The 18057-nt window shown below is 48.0% G+C and overlaps 1 long non-coding RNA gene across 1 annotated transcript; it reads left to right on the plus strand.

The window, feature by feature from the left end:
* The first annotated feature begins 1689 nt into the window (after positions 1-1689).
* Positions 1690-17830, plus strand: LOC118991937 (uncharacterized). Its single transcript, XR_005067507.1, has 4 exons — positions 1690-1749; positions 6126-6232; positions 6621-9385; positions 17663-17830. It is a non-coding gene; the product is annotated as an uncharacterized LOC118991937 (long non-coding RNA).
* Positions 17831-18057: the final 227 nt, after the last annotated feature.

Consider the following 18057-nt stretch of genomic DNA (forward strand, 5'->3'; position numbering starts at 1 on the left):
AATCATGATACTGGTGGTTTTTGACTCTGTACCCCAATACGCCCATCCTTCCTTCCTTCCTTCCTACCTCTCTCACCTTCCCTTCTCCTCCTCCTCTTCCTTCTCCTAGCAATGGCCTAATAAACCCTTTCTTTTAAGACAAAAGAAAATCTAGCCCTGGCTGGTGTAGCTCAGTGGATTGACCACGGGCCTGCGAACCAGAAGATCGCGGTTCGATTCCCAGTCAGGGCACATGCCTGGGTTGCAGGCCGGTTCTCAGCAGGGGCCAGTTACCAGCAGGGGATGCACCAAAAGCAACCATACATTGATATTTCTCTCCTTCTCTCCTTCCCTTCCCTTCTAACGATGAATAAATAAAATTTTAAAAAAAAGAAGAAAGAAAATCTAGAATTACTTCTTGTGCCTAGAAAACATAAATATATTTATTTACATTTCCAAATTTCCAATAAAGCAAATTATAGTCCACATACTGCAGTCTTTCTGGGTTTTGTTGTTCGTTTGCTTCTTTCTTTCTTTACTTGTTTTGCTACCTTAGAGTCTTCTCAAGGCTTTAATACTTAATGAACCAGTGGACTGTTGGGGAGTTCCTGAAGGTCAAACACTATTTTCATTCATTTCTAGCAATAAGTTCTCAGTTGACCTAGAACATTTGAGAAATTAAGCAATTTCTCTAGCGATGTGAAAGTTCCTATGCATCTGTAAGGATATCGGGCAGGCCTCAAGGAAGAACAGGAGAAGGGGAAGAATCTGCTCTAGGTGGGGCAGCCCAGGGCACAGAGGCCCAAACGTTTGTGTCCCTCCTGGGTCTTTCCAATCTCCTCGACACTCCCCAGGCCAACCAGGAGGCAGAACCAGGACAACGGGAAGCAAAGAGAAAGGCGATTTGGAGCTGGGCTGGGAACTGTGCTGGCGGGACAGGCCCCTCTGGGTAGGCAGTGTGGGGTCCGCTTCGGCCAGCCTGAGCGTGGCAGAAGTGGGTGGCAGGGAAGCCCCTGCTTGGGGAGCGGTACACTGAATAGATCAGAGAGTTGAAGAACAGGAGAGTTTGAGCCACCCGCAAGGACATGGTTCCTAGAACTCTTGTCCCCTTAGCCTGCCTCCTCAGGTTACGAACAGGTGTATTAACAAATGGAAAGGGGATAGCCCGGAAATTGCGATACTAATGACGAGAAGTAGAGCATGTTTCTCTTCCACTAACGGTTTCTGCTTGGGGTTTCTTGTGCGCAGTCTGACTTGGCTTTGAACTCGGCTGCGGCAGACACAGTTCACGTTCCGGCCGCTGGGGGGTGGGGCGGGGCAGCGGCCGGAGGAGGATGCGCAGCAGGGTCGGGTGCTAGAGCTTGAGACGCCGCCTTGGGTACCCGGCCGCTCCGCGGTTGGTGGGTGAGGCTAGGAGGTTCGCATCTGTAGATTCATCTCCGGAAGTACAATCTTTGACTCCTCTCTCAGCTCCGGAGAGGCGGTTCCCGCAATCGAGTAGCCGGGGAATTGGGTTTAGCCCTGGTCGTCTATCGCAACTGGGCGTCCTGGTACTCTGAATCCTTTGAGGGCTTGCTCAAGACTACGTTTCCCAGAAGGCCGTGCGGTGACTGAGCGCTCGATCAGCCTATGGATGGGGACGATTTCTCGTCTCGGAAGCTGAGAACCAATGGCCAGAGAACGTGGGCGGTGTTTTCTGGCGACTGGCCCTGGAGCTCAGAATCCCACAGGGGTGTATGCAGTCCTGTCAGGAATCCCGCTAGGATTCGGGTAGGGAGGGACGGGCTAGTGTGGTGGGCGGGGAGCGGCTCGGCAGTGGGTCCTCCACTGCTCGGTCCTGCTCGGTCCCCTCCTGGGCCCTGGGGCGGTGAGTGGGTGCCGGGAGGGACACAGCCGGGGCACCGCTGAGGAGATGGAGGGGGCTCGCCTGCAGCCCCGACGCTGTCTCTTCCCGGTCCTCGCGCTCGCCCTGCGGAGCCCGCGGGTCTGCTGAGGCGTGGGCGCAGGTAGCTGCGGTTTTCTGTGCCGTCCTCGGCACAGCGGTCCCCGTTTCCCTTTCCCCGTGGTGGTGGTCCCCGGGGTCGCAGTGGAGCTCTGTGACCCTCTGACCTCCGCACCCCGATTAGGGCCTGCAGCCCCGCGAGGGGGGCGGAGAATGGGTGGCGATCGACCGGGGAGTTCCTGTTCCTATTAATAAATCCAGTGACAAACCGGTTGCTTCTCACAATGGCACTTAGGCACAGCGCCAAGCGCTCTAGGGCCTTTTCGGCCTCAGGTCCAGGGGGCGCTGGAGACAGCGTGGGAGACAGGGTTTCTGTGACCGTCGCTCGGAACTCGGTCCCCTCACCGGCGCTGTCTCCTGCAGGTGGGCCCTGCTGCTGTGCTTTGTAATGGATGGAGAGGTACGATTCACGCTCGAAGTTCAGCCCAGTGTTTATGTCTTAGTGGGAGATGACATGCATTGCTACAGGTTTTAGGTTCTTAAAAACTCAGCCCTTTATAAGTGACCAGTAGTAGTGGCTGTGAGTGGATACATGTTTCCCTGAAAAGCATTTGTGTGTGTGTGTGTGTGTGTGTGTGTGTGTTGTCGAAGTTCTAGGTGCTTTGATTGGGGAAGACGAAGGCGTGCAAGAGTCAAACTTCCTCGCCCCCATCTGGTCCATCCCGCGCTGGAACGGGAAAAATTCTCTGTGTCAGACTCAGTGGCTGATGTGTGTTTGTTTCTGCTGGAAACTCTTTCAAGGGAGAGGGGGTCTATCTGCTACCTCTTGGTGACTCCTGCTGCCTCACAATATGTTAGTTAATGAATAAATTACCAGTCCATCCAGTAATCTAGTCACATCCCCCAAAATAATTTTTTCTTGATGCTTCTGTCAACTTTATTAAATTGATTTTAGTAGTAATAATTGTCTTCAGCCCTAGGGTTTGTGTTTATCCCCATTGAATTTCTTTTTCTTTTGTATTTTTATTAGTTTCAGATATACAGCATAGGGATTAGATAATCATATATTATCCCCATTGAAGTTTACTTAACTTTGCAGCTTATCCATCTTGTTATTGTTATTTTTAAGATCCATGTCTTTTTACCTCCCTTTTTTTCCCCACACCATTAAACCTTGAAACAGGGCCCTGGCCAGGGAACGCAGTTGGTTAGAGTATCACACCCGCCCCCCTTCTCCCACGCCCCAGCCCGGAGACAAGGTTCCATTCCCCATCAGGGCACAGGCAAGAAGCAACCAATGAATACATAAATAAGGGGAACAAATTGATGTCTCTCTCTCTCTCTCAATCAATCAATAAATTAAAAGACAATGATTAAAAAACACCTTGAAATAGAATGATACCCAGGGCATTTCCCCAAAGGGAGAAATGGGGAAATGGGGGTTTTGCCTGATTGGTCCCTTGAGTTGGACACCAAATCTACAAGCCTGGAAAAGTCAACTCTTCTCATCACTAATATGAGTGTGACTAGGTCCACAGTTGCTCGTTGCTGAGGAAGATGTGGTGGGAAAGGATGTAAAGCTTTCCAGAAATCCAGTTATATCAGGACACCCTCTCCTTTGTTTACCACGGGCAATTTGTTCCTCAGAAAGTTAGTATGTCCAGAGACAGGGTTCTGTTCATGTGCTTGAGAGGCGAAAGCCTCTCTAGTATCAGGAAAGTAGCCCGAGAGAAAGATTATGTAAAAAGAGAGTAAGAAAAGCAAACCTGTGATTGACAGAATTTCCTTGAGAGCTACTAGAGTTGGGGGCGGGGTGGGCTTCGTTTGAGCACACGGGTGTCCTCGGCAGGCGTCTTTTGGTTTTTAGACTGTGGGGTGGGGCGACATCCAGAGAGCTGCTGATGCATACTGAGGTCTCTCTCCATTTAGCACCTGATGACCCTTGACGATGTGGCTGGGGACCTCAGGGAAGAGTGGGCACTGCTTAGGGAATCCTCTTCGGCGGGGGTGGGGGGTGGGGGGGGCGTGGGTGCCGCCTGGCTCTGTTAGAAGAATACACTCTCAAAGGGTGAGGACGCTGCTCTCCTTTAGATTTAAAACATGTATTTTTTTAAAGATTTTATTTCTTTATCTTTAGAGGGGAAGGGAAGGAGAGAAGGAGAGAAATATCTATGTATGGTTGCTTCTCGTGCGTCCCCGGCTGGGAACTGGCCTGGAACCCAGGCATGTGCCCTGACTGGGAATCGAACCACAATCGTGTGGTTTGCAGGCCTGCGTTCAATCCACTGAGCCAAACCAGCCAGGGCAAAAAACCATGTATTTTAAGAAGGCCCGGGTCTCCGTGGTCTCTAAGGAAGCTGGTCTCTTAAAGCTCCGGACCCCTGTGAGAGTAACTGTCACCTCCCAGGCAGTAAAAGGACTTTCTCTTTTATGGTTTGCAGATGTCTTTGATCTTTATTGTCTCATTAATATTTCACCACATCCTTTGGTGTATGTGTTATCTGTTACACAACTTTTTTTTCCATTTTCTTAGAATTCCCAGGATTAGAAATGTTGGTCAAAAAAAACAGGTACATTTCTAAGGTGTCTGATATTTTTGCCAAATGCCTTGTAAAAAGATTAAATGAATTGATTTATTCCCACACCATAATATGAAAGTGCCCATTTCTTCATCTTCTACCACCACAGTGGATATTATAATGTAAGTCTGGATTAATTAATAATGATAACTAACATTTATCGAGCACTTATCACTTAATCCTCATAACTCCGAGAGACAGGTCTTATCATTAGCCCTATTTTATACATAAAGACACAGACACAGAGAGTTTAAGTAACTTTCCTGAGGTCACACAGCTCGTAGGAGACAGGGCTAGGACTCAAACTCGGGCAGTACGAGTCTTGAGTTTGCGCTCTTTACCTCTACGCTATATTGCCTACGTGTATCATTGTTCCAATTTTAATTTCTTTGGTTAATAATAAATGAAAGGTTTTCCAGCCTTGGCTGGCATAGCTCAGTGGATTGAGTGAGGGTCTGCAAACCAAAGAATCGCGGTTCGATTCCCAGTCAGGGCACATGCCTGAGTTGCAGGCCACTTCCCGACAGGGAACCCACAAGAGGCAACCATACATTGATATTTCTCTCCCTCTCTCCTTCCCCTCTCCTCTAAAGGTAAATAAATAAAATCTTTAATAAAAATAAAAATAAAAGGTTTTTCATATATTTATAGGCTACTTTTGTGCATGTGTGAATTACCTATCATGTCCTATGCCCATTTTTTTCTGACAATTGTCTATCTTTTTTCCTCATAGCTCAGCGATTTTCAACCTTTTCCATCTCACAGCACACATAAACTAACTACTAAAATTCTGCAGCCCACCACAGCATATATTTTTTGATGATCTGACAAGATATAGGTATAATTTTAATTCATTCACACCAAACAGCTCTTTTTTTTTAATATTGTATTTATTTATCTTTAGAGGGGAAGGGAAGGAGAGAGGGAGAGAAATATCAATGTATGGTTGCTTCTGGTGTGTCCCCTGGCAACACAGGTATGTGCCCTGACTGGGAATCGAACCTCGATCCTCTGGTTCGCAGGCCCGTGCTCAATCCACTGAGCTACACCAGCCAGGGCCAAACAGCTCTTGTTGTGTTGGCTGTTGTCATTTTTTTACTGGACATCTAAGGGAAAAGAGGTCAGTAGGTCAGTGACCCCGACTAAATAGTCAGGCATTGCAAATAAAAATTCTTGCAGCCCACCAGTTGAAAACCGCTGTCATAGCTGTACCTATTGCTGCCCTTCTGGGAAAAGTTTCAAGTTCAATATTACAATTCACTTCCTTAGGGTCATGGGGACTTTGTGTCTGATAAAGTGATCTCTCCCCGTGGGTTTAGCATTGTGCCTTCAGAGATGAGCTATTGCACGTTCTCTAGAGTGTCAATGACAAATCAGGTGTGGTGGGTTTTTTTTGATTTTTGTTTTTTGTTTTTCTAAGAGAGAAAGGGCTCTTCCTCAGCCTCTTGGGGAGATCACCCTCTTCTTTCACTTTATCACGGCTGCCCTTTTGATGAGACCAAACACACATAAGAGTGTCTCCGGGTGTTCTCTTCAGTCTAGGGAAGGAGGGGGGCTTACATTTTGGCCGGACCTTGTGTGAGCGGCTCCAACTGCCACCCCCCCCCATTCATCTTCCTCTGTAGGATTTCTAGACCGAGTGTCGTTTCCCGGCTGGAACAGAAAGAAGAACCATGGGTGCTGCCACTCGAGGCTTGGGAGACAAGGCAGATCCTGGGGGAAAGTCACCCAGGTGAGACGAGGGTGTCGCCAGGTGGGAGGAGAATTGGGAAGGCTGCCCTAGACTTTTGATCTTCCTACTAGAAGTTTAAGTTTGAGTTCCTGGGCAGTCAGTCATTGACCAACTGAAGTCTCTGTTAAAGTAAGCATTTTACTCTTATTTGGATTATAACATCCCTGAAAGGGGTTGCCCAATTTTGACGATATGTGGCCTACTGTTGAAGGGTGTGAAGTTCACGTCATGCTTAATGAACTTCAATAAACGTTTCACAGAGCGAAAACCAAACCAGTCAAATTACGTAGAAGTCTGTTGCAAAAACACGAGTTTTCATCTTTCTTGTTGTTCTCTGGTGTTTGTCCCTGATAACTTTATTCTCGGTCAACTTCTGTTCATTTCTCAGACTTGGAGAATCAGGGAGAAAACTCTGTCAGGACATTTTGGAACCAGCAGAATGACGCCGAGTGTCCTCAGAAAGGGCCAAGAAAAATATTGCTCGTACTCCCAGCTGGGGAGGCACCTGGGAGAGGGGCCTTGAATTGGAAGAGCATGGCCGCCATCCAGGACAGGGCCACCAGGAGTCCTTCTCACAGGACGGGGACCTAACCCAGCTCCTGGATGGATATGTCGGAAAGAAGCCCATGTGTGCCGAATGTGGGAGGAGCTTTAACCAGAGTTCCCATCTCCTAAGACACCTAAGAATCCATACTGGCCAGAGGCCCTATCAGTGCATGGAGTGCAGGAAAGGCTTCAAACAGAGTTCAGACCTTGTCACCCACGGCAGAACCCACACAGGAGAGAGGCCCTACCAATGCAGTGGCTGCGAGAAAAAATTCAGGGACGGCTCCACGCTCATCAAACACCAGAGGACCCACACCGGGGAGAGACCCTACCAGTGCCCGGAGTGTGGGAAGACGTTCGCCAGGAAGCCACACCTCTCAAGGCACCTAAGAACCCGCACAGGAGAGAAGCCCTACACGTGCCTCGAATGCCATAAAAGCTTTAGTCGAAGCTCAAATTTCATCGCCCACCCACCGGAGGACCCACACGGGAGTGAAGCCTTACAGGGGCGACGACTGTGGGGAGAGTTTTGGCCAAAGCTCGGATCTGATCAAGCGCCCGCGGAGGCACACGGGGAACAGCCCTTTCAGTGCCCCGAGTGCGGGAAGGGCTTCAGGGACAGTTCTCCCTTCGTGGCTCACAGGGGTCCTCACTGCGGAGAGAGGCCGTTCAGCTGTCCTTTCTGTCACAAGAGTTTCAGGCAGAGCTCACACCTGGTCACTCATGCGAGAACACACGCGGGAGAGAGGCCTTTTAGGTGTGAGAACGGTGGGAAAGGCTTCGCGGACAGCTCCGCGCTCCTTAAGCACCAGCGGACCCACACGGGAGAAAGGTCCTGCGGATGTGGCCAGTGTGGGGAGAGCTTCAGTCAGAGCTCCCACCTCCCAACCCATCAGCGCATCCACGTGGGAGACAGACCCTATTGATGTCCCGAGTGTGGCGGAACCTTCCATCAGCGCTCGCACTTCCTGACACACCACAGGACACACACAGGAGAAAGACCTTTTCGCTGTAGTAAATGCGGCAAGAGCTTCCGTCAGAAAGCGCACCTTGGATGCCACCAAAACACTATCTGGCGTAGGAAACACTCTCCGGTGGTCATCCTGCTCCCTTCCGCGTTCCCATCGCTGCTGACCTCAAGCCTCCCAGTGGGAAAACCCGAACCCATTCCGTCTCTTTGTTTTTCCCCCGTGTTTCATGATGAGGATGAAACTGTCGGATCCAAAGAACGCTTTGAACACAAAAGGCATCCCTTCATTGTTTTTGATGGACTCTTAGACAGGGAAATGGTAGTTTAAGGGCTGATGCCTGGTCACTGAAAGAGGAGCGAGATAAATGCGACCTAGAGATCTCCTGTGCGCCCCTCGCCCGGTGCCTGGCACAAAGTGGGTAACCAAAGTGCTCAGTAACCAACCGGTCAGATTACCACTATGACAATCCATATCTTCGACCTTATATAAAACCCTCACTATAGCATCTGTTGCTTAGAAGATACCCCATACAAAGTTGGTTGCTTATATCAGACTTACTAGTCACTGAGGAATTTATTAGCCCAGCCCTGCCCTGATTAGTGCGGCCCAGGACTTGCAACCAATTAGGTTGGCCTTAGAAGATGTGGGGTGTGGGCACACGGATTCAGTAAAGCAGAGAACCCTCTCCCTAGCAAGAGCTGTGCAGGCATTCGTCACCAGATGTCTCAGTGCCAGGACAAGGCAGGATTACCGCGGAGAACATTTGCAGTCTTGTGACTAAGAAGCTGAAACAATTTCAGAAGCTCTTGTGCGGTGGAGTCTGAGGCACAGGAAATATCCGGCGACGGGCAAGCAGGAGGGACCTGGAAAAGGACTGCAGTGAGACCGTGCAAGCAAAACTGCTGAGGCTGTTGAAGAGCATTACAGGGATGTTTCCCAGCATTCATTCAGTTGTAGGAAACAGCTCCCGTTTTCCAATTTGCTGGGTCGTTGCGTTTTCATTTTAAGTTAGTGCAACTCTCTGGTCGTGTGAGGGTCATTCATCTGACCCACTGGTCCATTCCTGCATGTAATTGAAATGCGCTGAGGGAGAGCAGCGTGTTGAAAAGGACACGAACGTTGCGGAGCAGGTGAGCTGTTTGAGTCCTGGCCCTAACGCTTAACGCCGGCCAGACCTCCCTGCCTTCTCTCGGGATCTAACTCCTATATGGGCACAAGCACACGATGCAGGCCCACGAGCACTCTCTTGATAAACTATGAAGTTCAATGTTATAGTATTGTCGCTAAAGTCTCCCCCCACCGCCCAGGAATTCTGGATAATATTTCTCTCACGATGGGGGACTTGTTTTTTCACCCGTTGAAAACGTAAAGCCTGAAAAAAGGCCACATGATTGGTTGCGGGTCACAGGTTTCGCTGCAGAGCCAGGTTTTGGCTGCAGGTCTGCTGGTCCACGTGGCACAGACCCGCTCTGGAATTTGTCGTGGTCTCTGGAACACTGCGAGACCGGAGAACCCATCGTACAGCCTTGGAACCACTGTGCGTTTGGACAAGATGGAGGCCAGTAGCCTGCGCTCCCAGGAGCCTTTCCAGGATTCTTTCCAGGACCCTTGCTCCTCCTGCGGTCAGAGGGGACAGGTAAGGGCAGATGGGGTGGGGGGTGGGGCAAAAGGGGACACTGAGGGCGCTGGGCATTGAATACTCTGGGGAGAAAAGTGGTTGCCTGAAGGCGTAACACAGACGGAGTCATTACCTCAGCCTTGGAATCCGGTTTGTTCCCTTCCCTGTGGAATGCCACCTGAGGGCTTCAACTCACGGGGGAAGAATTCGCTGATAAACTAAGCTCCCTGCTTTGACAGGAAAATGAGATAGTTGATGAAGAAAAAACAAGTTTGGTTAATCCAGTGCAGGGGTTCTCAAACTGTGAGTCCTAAGAAACAAACCCTCCCTTTATATAAATTACAAATAAAGGCCCAGAAAATTACAGCCCCAGGCTTCTATCACCTGCCAGACTTGGACCACCTCTCCCAGTGCAGGATGCCTCGCTGCATTAATAAGGCTCTTGTGTTATTAAAAATAAAAAATAAACGGCTTTGCAGAGAGAAAAAAAAAACAAGGCTCTTGTGAACAGCTTTTCTTTTCTTCCCAGAAAACATATGTTCCCACAATTTCGACTATTTCTATAGGGGGTGGACATTTTCATAGCTCCTGTTACTTGCTGCTAAATCATCTTCTGAGCCAATTGTACTAAATTACAATGCCGCCAGCAGCACAGGACCACAGGTTTTACCACACCCTCATTCTCGAAACCAAGTCTTGCTAATTTAAGAGGCAGGATTTAAAAAAATATATTGTATTTATTTATTTTTAGAGAGAGGGGATGGGAAGGAGAAGGAGTGGGAGAGAAACATCAATGTGTGGTTGCCTCTCATGTGTCCCCTACTGGAGACCTGGCCCACAACCCAGGCATGTGCCCTGACTGGGAATCGAAACAGCGACCCTTTGCTTCATAGACCTGTGCTTAATCCACTGAGCTACACCAGCCAGGATGAGACAGAATTTTTAAAAGGGCTTTATGCTGTACTTATTTATTTTCCAGCTTATACCCACTGGATGGAGAAACATAAATGATAGTACCTTTCTACCCTGGAAGCCCTGACTGACTGGGTATTGAACCTCTAGCCTGTCAGAGTGCAGGCCGGCGCTCCAACCAACCGAGCCACACCAGCCAGGGCAGGAGACGGGGTTTGTACACGCTGTTTTCATCCTGTTTCTGTGATTTGCGAAGTTGAAAATTTTTTTTTTTGTATATGAGCTTTGTTCTTGACTTTTCTTCTGTTTGTCATTGGTGCATTTAGAGTATAGACTCAGAATCCAGAAGCTTCATTCACTGGCTTCGAGAAGCTGCCTATTTTACTTCCCCCAGCTCCCTTCCCTTTCCCTCACTGCTTTGTTACTTTTTTAGTTCATGAGTAATACACGTTCATTTTGGAAACATCAGAAAGTGTAGCAACAAAAGAAACACCTATTATCCCACCTGCCAGAGTTAAACGCTACCGTCTATTGTTTATGTTTGGATACATTTTTCTAACAAAAATATAAATATATCACTTAACTTTTCTGAACCTGTTTTCTTATTTATTAAAAACAAAACAAGCCCTGGCTGGTGTAGCTCAGTGGATTGAGCACGGGCCTGAGAACCACATGGTCGCGGTTCGATTCCCAGTCAGGGCACAGGCCAGTCAGGGCACAGGCCTGGGATGCAGGCCAGTTCCGAGCAGGGCACGCATGAGAGGCAGCCATACATTGATATTTCTCTCCTTCTCTCCTTCCCTTCCCCTCTAAAAATAAATAAATAAAATCTTAAAAACATACATACACACAAAACAAAACAAACATGCCCTGGCTGGTGTGGCTCAGTGGATTGAGTACCAGCCTATAAACCAAAGGGTCGCTGGTCTCATTCCCAGTCAGGGCACATGCCTGGGTTGTGGGCCAGGTCCCCAGTTGGGGGCGTGCAAGAGGCAACCACACATTGATGTTTCTCTCCCTCTCTTTCTCCCCTCCTTACCCTCTCTCTAAAAATAAATAAATAAAATACTTTTGAAAAAACAAAAACTAGATTACTCATCTCTCAAGTCGATGATTAAAAGGACTGGTGCGTGTGAAAGCGATTTTATGCAGTGCAGGATGTTATGTGGATGCAAGTTGCTGCTCTTATGCCCTAAAATGCCCTTGGCTGCGCCCAGCCGAATGCCCACAGCTGTCCCCCCGACGCAGCCCGCCCTCTCCGGGCCACTCTCTTCTCTCCGAAATGACTTCCGGCCTCAGTTTTTCCTACTGAACCAGTATCCATTCTACTTTTAAAAAGTTCCATGTATACAATGTACAGAAGATATAAAGGGAAAATGCAAAGAACAACCATGTATCTACCCCTCAGCCTAAGAAATAAAATTTCATCAACTCCATTTTAATTTAAAAAAAGAAAGAGAGAAAGAAAGAAAGTGAATTTTACCAATGCACTTAAAGGCCCCTGTGAATTCTTCCTGAATTATAGGCATTCCTCCCGCCTGGATCTGGTGGTCTTCACCTCCAGGCCTTCACACTTATCTATGCTTTATCTCTCTAGGTGTGTATAAAGAGATATTGAAATAGATCCCTAAGCAATGTATCATATTGGTTTGCAAAAGACTCATTTAAACCGTCTGTGAGTGGGTGTCAGGGTAAGCAGTCCACACCCTGCCCCAATATTATGTTTGTGAGAGTCGCCCATGCTGGTTGGTGTACTTCATTCATTTCTTTGCTTTAATAATCGCTGTATAATCACAGTGAAATGTGTCTGTTTTCCTGATGACGGCCATTTAGATCATTTCTGGCTTTTGCTGCCACAAGCATTTCTACAACGGACATTTCGATATGTCTGTGTGCATACACGTGTAGGAGTTTCTCTGGGCATATACATCTGGGAATGACACTCTGAGGTCGTAGGCTAAGTGCATCTTTTATTTTAAAAAAACATCTTATTTATTTTTTTAGATAGAGGGGAAAGGAGGGAGAAAGAGAGGGAAAGAAATATCAGTATGTGGTTGCTTCTCACATGCCCCCAACTGGGGACCCGGCCTGCAACCCAGGTATGTGCCCTGACTGGGAATCGAACCAGCAGTCCTTTGGTTCACAGGCCGGCGCTCGGTCCACTGAGCCACAGCAGCCGGGGCAAGTGCATCTTTAACTACCTAGTGCCAAATTCTTCTCCCAAGTAGTTGTACTGATTTCCATTCTCACAGTAGGTGTTGCCTTAACTGCTCTTCCTTGTCACGTTTTTATATTGTCAGACTTCAGAATTTTTCCAATCTGACGGGTATGGAATGACATTGCTTTTTTAATATGCATCTCTCTGCTGGTCAGGGAAGCTGAATGGCTTTTTGCAAGTTGGTTGGTTGTTCATTTGACCTCTTCATCCCTGAATGCTGTGTCCATAAAGCGCTCATTCTTCACGGTCCCTTGAAAACCCTCCCTCTCCACGGAGTGTTTCCGGAATTCGGCCGTCCGGTGGAGGTGGGGATCTCCTCTGGATCTCTGTAACCTTTTCTGCAGACGTCTTGGATTACACTTTTCACTTCATCTTGTAAAGTCACTTGTGTACTATTCTACAGGGCAGGGACTATATTTAATTCAACTTTATGACCTTGTTAATACCTAGTGCAAAGCCAGCATTTCACAAACCTTTGTTGAGTCAAATTAGAACTCTCCCCTGCTTTTAAAGACTTGCATAGTTTCCTATCAACAACAGAAGAGAACTGAACCTCTTTAATGTAGAATTTCAGACCCTCGCCTGGGCATCAGCTTTCCTTTCCTGCTGCTTCTCCCAGTCTGACCCTGCCTTCTGCCCCAGATACCAGGCTCCGTGTCCACAATGAGGGCCCAGTCTGCGAACGTCTGGCGTTTCTCCTTGCAGCCAGGACGGCAGGGTGATCCCACCTGTGGCAGCTGCCCATCAGATTCTGTAGGAGGCATTCCGGGGATCCTGAAGCCACGGCCTGTTTTTATTGCTAAGCATGGCTTCTGCTCGGAATCTGTCATTTGTGTACTAAACACAGGTTAGCTGTGTTTCTGGTTACCCAATGTCGTCCTGTAGATGTTTAAATACATGCCACGAGGGAGCCCTGCCCAGGCAGGCTTGGCTCAGGACCCAGTCTTGTGAAGGAACCTGGTGTTCTTTTGCCCACCTGCCTCTCTTTTCTATCTACTTTGATTTGGCTCAGGGTTCCTAACTGTGTCCTTACACTTGTCCTTTGTCTTTGGCCTTGAGTCCGCCTCAGTGTCTTGTGGCCTCTGCTAACCCCAGACCCGAAACCAATTCTCCATCCCCGTTCCGGGCTGACTTCCTGTCTTCCTTCCACAGCTTGCAGGTGGTCTTGTCAGTGGTCTTTAGACCAGAACACGCGTGTTCACACATGGTTGGTGAAGGGCTTTCAGAGGCTCTTTGGCCCCTGCGGGAAGTGAATGCACACCTTCTTGGTGACAGGCCGACTCTACACTGGGATATGGTGTTGAATTAGGGAGATAGCAGAGATTTCGGAATCAGGAAAGCCTAGACTCAATTCCTAACTCTGCATCTTACGACTTGCGCAAAACACCAAACCTCCCTGTGCCTGTAAATGAGGATGATTCTATCTTCTTCATATGGTTACTGTGAGGATTAAATGAGATGATAGAGAGAGAGCATTTAGCACATTCCGGAAAGTGGTGAGCAGTTGGCGCATGACTGCGATTAGGAAGAGGTAGTTAAAAACTTTTGCTCCTTTCAGAAAAATGAGGAGGTTGAAGAGGCGTCTGAAGTCAAACCACCGGGCAGGAACGGTGCCCGTCCACCAGATCCAGCTCAGGCGAATGCTGGAGGTACAAGACACAGGAGGGTTTCTTCTCTGAGGAGATAAAGGAGAGTTACACGGTAGCAGGTAACACTTAAAGTTCATTAAAGATGAAGACTGGGTCTTAACAGAGACCCACTGGGTGGCATTTAGTGATGGGCTGTATGTCGTCCCCTTTGTTCTGGGTCTAGCCTCAGTGTAATAACCAAGGAACAGACAGAAATGAGAGTGGAGATTTCACAGAGCAAACGGAGGGCCCCCATTATTATTGGCTCCATCTGCTGGGAGGAGGCACTAAATGTGTGGAGTCGGTCCTGTCTGAGGGGAGCAGGGCACCCAGCTAGTCACGGCTCTTTTTCATGCAAACGTGGTATCATCGGTGTACGTGACAACACTTGACCTGTGAACCCTCGCACCCCGCCCCGCCCTGTACCCAAATGTCCGTGGACACGTGTATCAGTTCTCTACTGCAGATGGCGCCAGCTTAACTGGGCTCTTTGCTCTCATCTTACAAGGGGAAACTCAGCATGGCTGCCGGGCCGGGCTCCTTTATTTTGAGGGTCTGGGGAAGACGCTGCTTCCGAGCTCAGTTAGGTCATTGACAAAATCAAGTTCCTCGCTGTCATAGATTGAGGTCCCTGTTTCTTTGCTGGCTGTAATCCAGGGGTCACTCTCGGCTCCTCAAGGTCCTTGCCGTGTGGCCCCCTCCATCTTTAAAATGGCCCATCGAATCCTTCTAGTGTTTGGAGTCTCTTTTATTCATACTTCTGATACCAGCTGGAGAAAACGCTCTGCTTTTAGAGGTTTTACTTATTCTTGGAGATAAGAGAAAGGGAGGGAGAGAGACCTCAGTTGATTGCCTCTCGCACATTCTCAACTGGGGACCTGACCAACAACCCAGACACGTGCCCTGACTGGGAATTGAGCTATGGAACTTCCGGTCTGTGGGACGACATGCAACCCGCTGAGCCACACCAGCCAGGGCAAAAACGCTCAGCTTTTAAAGGGTTTCTGTGACCATCCAGATAATCTCTCTCTCTTAAGGCCAACTGATTAGTGACCTTAATTACATTGTCAGGAACCCTTCAAAACACTACCTAGAGTTAGTGTTTGAATAACCAAGGTCCGGGAATTTTGGGTAGCCACTTTAGTACTATGCCTCCCACACGGAGCTCCGATCCCCTGAAAAGTGACCCCTCAGGGTCCTTGACACTTGATCTTGAATGTTGAGAAGCTGCCTGGTATGCGGCCCGTTTCTTTCCTGATTGGAAGCCTCAGACTTCCCAGCTTCTTTCACAAGATGCTGGGATCCAAAGCTCTATTTTTTTTCTCATTCGAGACGAGAGACCAAGTGCTAACAGTGCTAGTGATTGTCTTGGGGAATCCCCCCTTCTGGGAAGTTTCTACGTAAAATCTATCAAAAGCAAATCTTAAACATCCAACGGGAAGGCTGTTACATTTGTTGACCATTCACACTGAGTTTATTTACCCGGTTTTCTGTCTTTGAGGCATTAATGATCTGTCTGGGAAGGTGGACAGGCAAATAACCGACTGTAATTCACTGAGGTGAATGCTCTGATAGAGCCGTACAAGGTCTCAGGCTTCCTGTAATCAAAGACACCTTCGATTGCGGCGTACACTGTCAAATTCCAACAGCCTTTTGGGACATTAAGAATATCTTATCAGCCCTGGCTGGTGTAGCTCAGTGGACTGAGCACAGGCCTGCGATCCAGAGGATCGCGGTTCGATTCCCCGCCAGGGCACATGCTTGGGTTGCAGGCCAGTTCCCGGCAGGGGACGTATGAGAGGCAACCATACATTGATATTTCTCTCCCTCTCTCCTTCCTTTCCCCTCTAAAGGTAAATAAATAAAATCTTTAAAAAAAGAATATCTTATTAAGTGCTTATGTTTTTAAAAACTTGATAGACAACAGCAGACGCTTATCCCTGGAATTACTAGTCTGTTCTCTAAATCAATGTTGGAGACAAGCTCTTTGTGAAGAGTCTAACTCTATTCGGATTCACACAGCCATTCGTAAAATGGGAATCTGATCAATTCTATCTCTGAAAGGTTTTTTTTTGACTGTTACTGAGAATTGAGTTAAAGTCACACACCTGCAGGCCATGACAGTTATGTTATTTTTCCATTGGCTTTTCTGTCTCCCTGGTATGTGGCTAGTTTCCTTTCACGCTGATTGTAAGACCTTCCCCGATTTCAGAAGTGTTGCCATGTGAAAAAAATCTGGGACTTATTTTTGAAGACATAGGGTTTTTAAAGTGCTCCTGGGAAGTAAACGAGGAAGTGAGTCATTCATCCTGGAGAAGAAGGGGACATTAGAGTTGGGTCTGGCAAATTGAGCAGGAATTTCCCAGCCAGTTAAGAGGCTAGAAAGTATTCCGGGCCCAGAGAAACCTGTACTACGGTGCTTACCTGAGGCTGTCCTGTTCACGTCAATCCATTCCCGTGAGTCTTATAAATTCTCAAGGTCATGGATCAATTCTATCTCCCAAAATGACCAGTTAGCTCATTATTGCCATTTCACTTTATTTCTTCACCTCATATTGGCTAACTTTATACTTGCTGACAAATAGGATTTCAAGTAGCTCAGGGTAGAAAACTTGGTGAATACAAAGAAGTGCATAAACAAACAAATCCCACAGATAGTCATGTCAAGTTCACCACCTTGAGAAACCACTGTGAATGGATTGGTGTGCATGCCTCAAGGTTTTCTCCTATGCACATCTCTATCTATACACTTTTAGAGCACCCAGTGGTATCCCAGTATATTTATTAGTTGATAATTTATTATTTTTACTTAGGCAGTACATTAGAAATACTGGTCATTGTTTGCCTACCCAGCCTCCCACTGAAAGGTATAATGCCCGTCTCATAGTTTGTCATCCTTCACTGGCTGTGTCTCCTGACTGAGCTAACAGATTGGTATCTGATCCACGGTTGTGTCTGAGTCAGAGACATACCCGTGGGGAGCAAAAATGAGCTGTGTCAATCCCCTGACACTGTGTCATGGAATTGGGCAACTGAGATCATTCACGACGGAGGTGATGGTGTAAGGGGACCATGGCCTTGAAGTAAGGCCACAGCAAAAAACCAAATAGGAGCTGGAGTTGTGAGGGAGCAGAAGGAACTGGAATGGGGGAAGCTGGTTGCCGAAGAGAGGAGGGCAGAGCAGACCCACGGAGAAGCAGAGATACGCGGCAGGACGGTCAGCTCCCATGCCTTCAACCTCCCATGAGTCCTGATTTCTCCTGCTCTGGGCCCATGTAAATATCTGTCATAAATCCCTCCCTTCTGGCCCTTTTTCCTTAAGAGCTCAGAGGGGTGGGCCCCTGTTCCTTGCAGCCAGCACGCCCGACCAGCACCGCCCCTCGTCCCTGTGAGGGCCGCACAGCATCGCACTGGGTGGCGGGGCCGTCACTGACTTAAAAACCCAGTGACAGTCATTGAAGACATCTCCAATGAGTGTCTTCATCACTCATTTTGTTCACAAGGAAAAAATAATTTTGTTGTCATCTATGCCAACAGGTGGCATTCCTTGTTTGAAGGAGAACTGCATAATGCCAAGTTGGACTTCGGAAAGACCGCGTGAGTTTACAGCCCAAGCAGCAGGACAGGAGAGTGGTTGGTTTTTCGTCCCTGTGCCAATAGCGCTAATTTAAAAACAAAACAAAACACTGCAACTCGGATGGGCAAGAAGGGGTAAGTGGTCGATTGTGGTCTTCGTATGCATTTCTGTGAATGTGGTTCCTGACCGGATGCGGTCAGTAAGACACATTTTGTCATCAGACACACCTGGGTTTGAGTTCCGGCTCGGCCTTTCGCTGTGTGGCTTCAGCTGAATGACTTAGTTTTCCATGGTCTCATCTGTAAATTGGGGATAGTCATGCTTCTGACTCTGTAGGTTTATTATAAGGCTTAGA

Source organism: Sturnira hondurensis, unplaced genomic scaffold (genome assembly GCF_014824575.4).
Source record: "Sturnira hondurensis isolate 20B ecotype Veracruz unplaced genomic scaffold, ASM1482457v3 Scaffold0007865, whole genome shotgun sequence".
NCBI classification, from domain to species: domain Eukaryota; kingdom Metazoa; phylum Chordata; class Mammalia; order Chiroptera; family Phyllostomidae; genus Sturnira; species Sturnira hondurensis.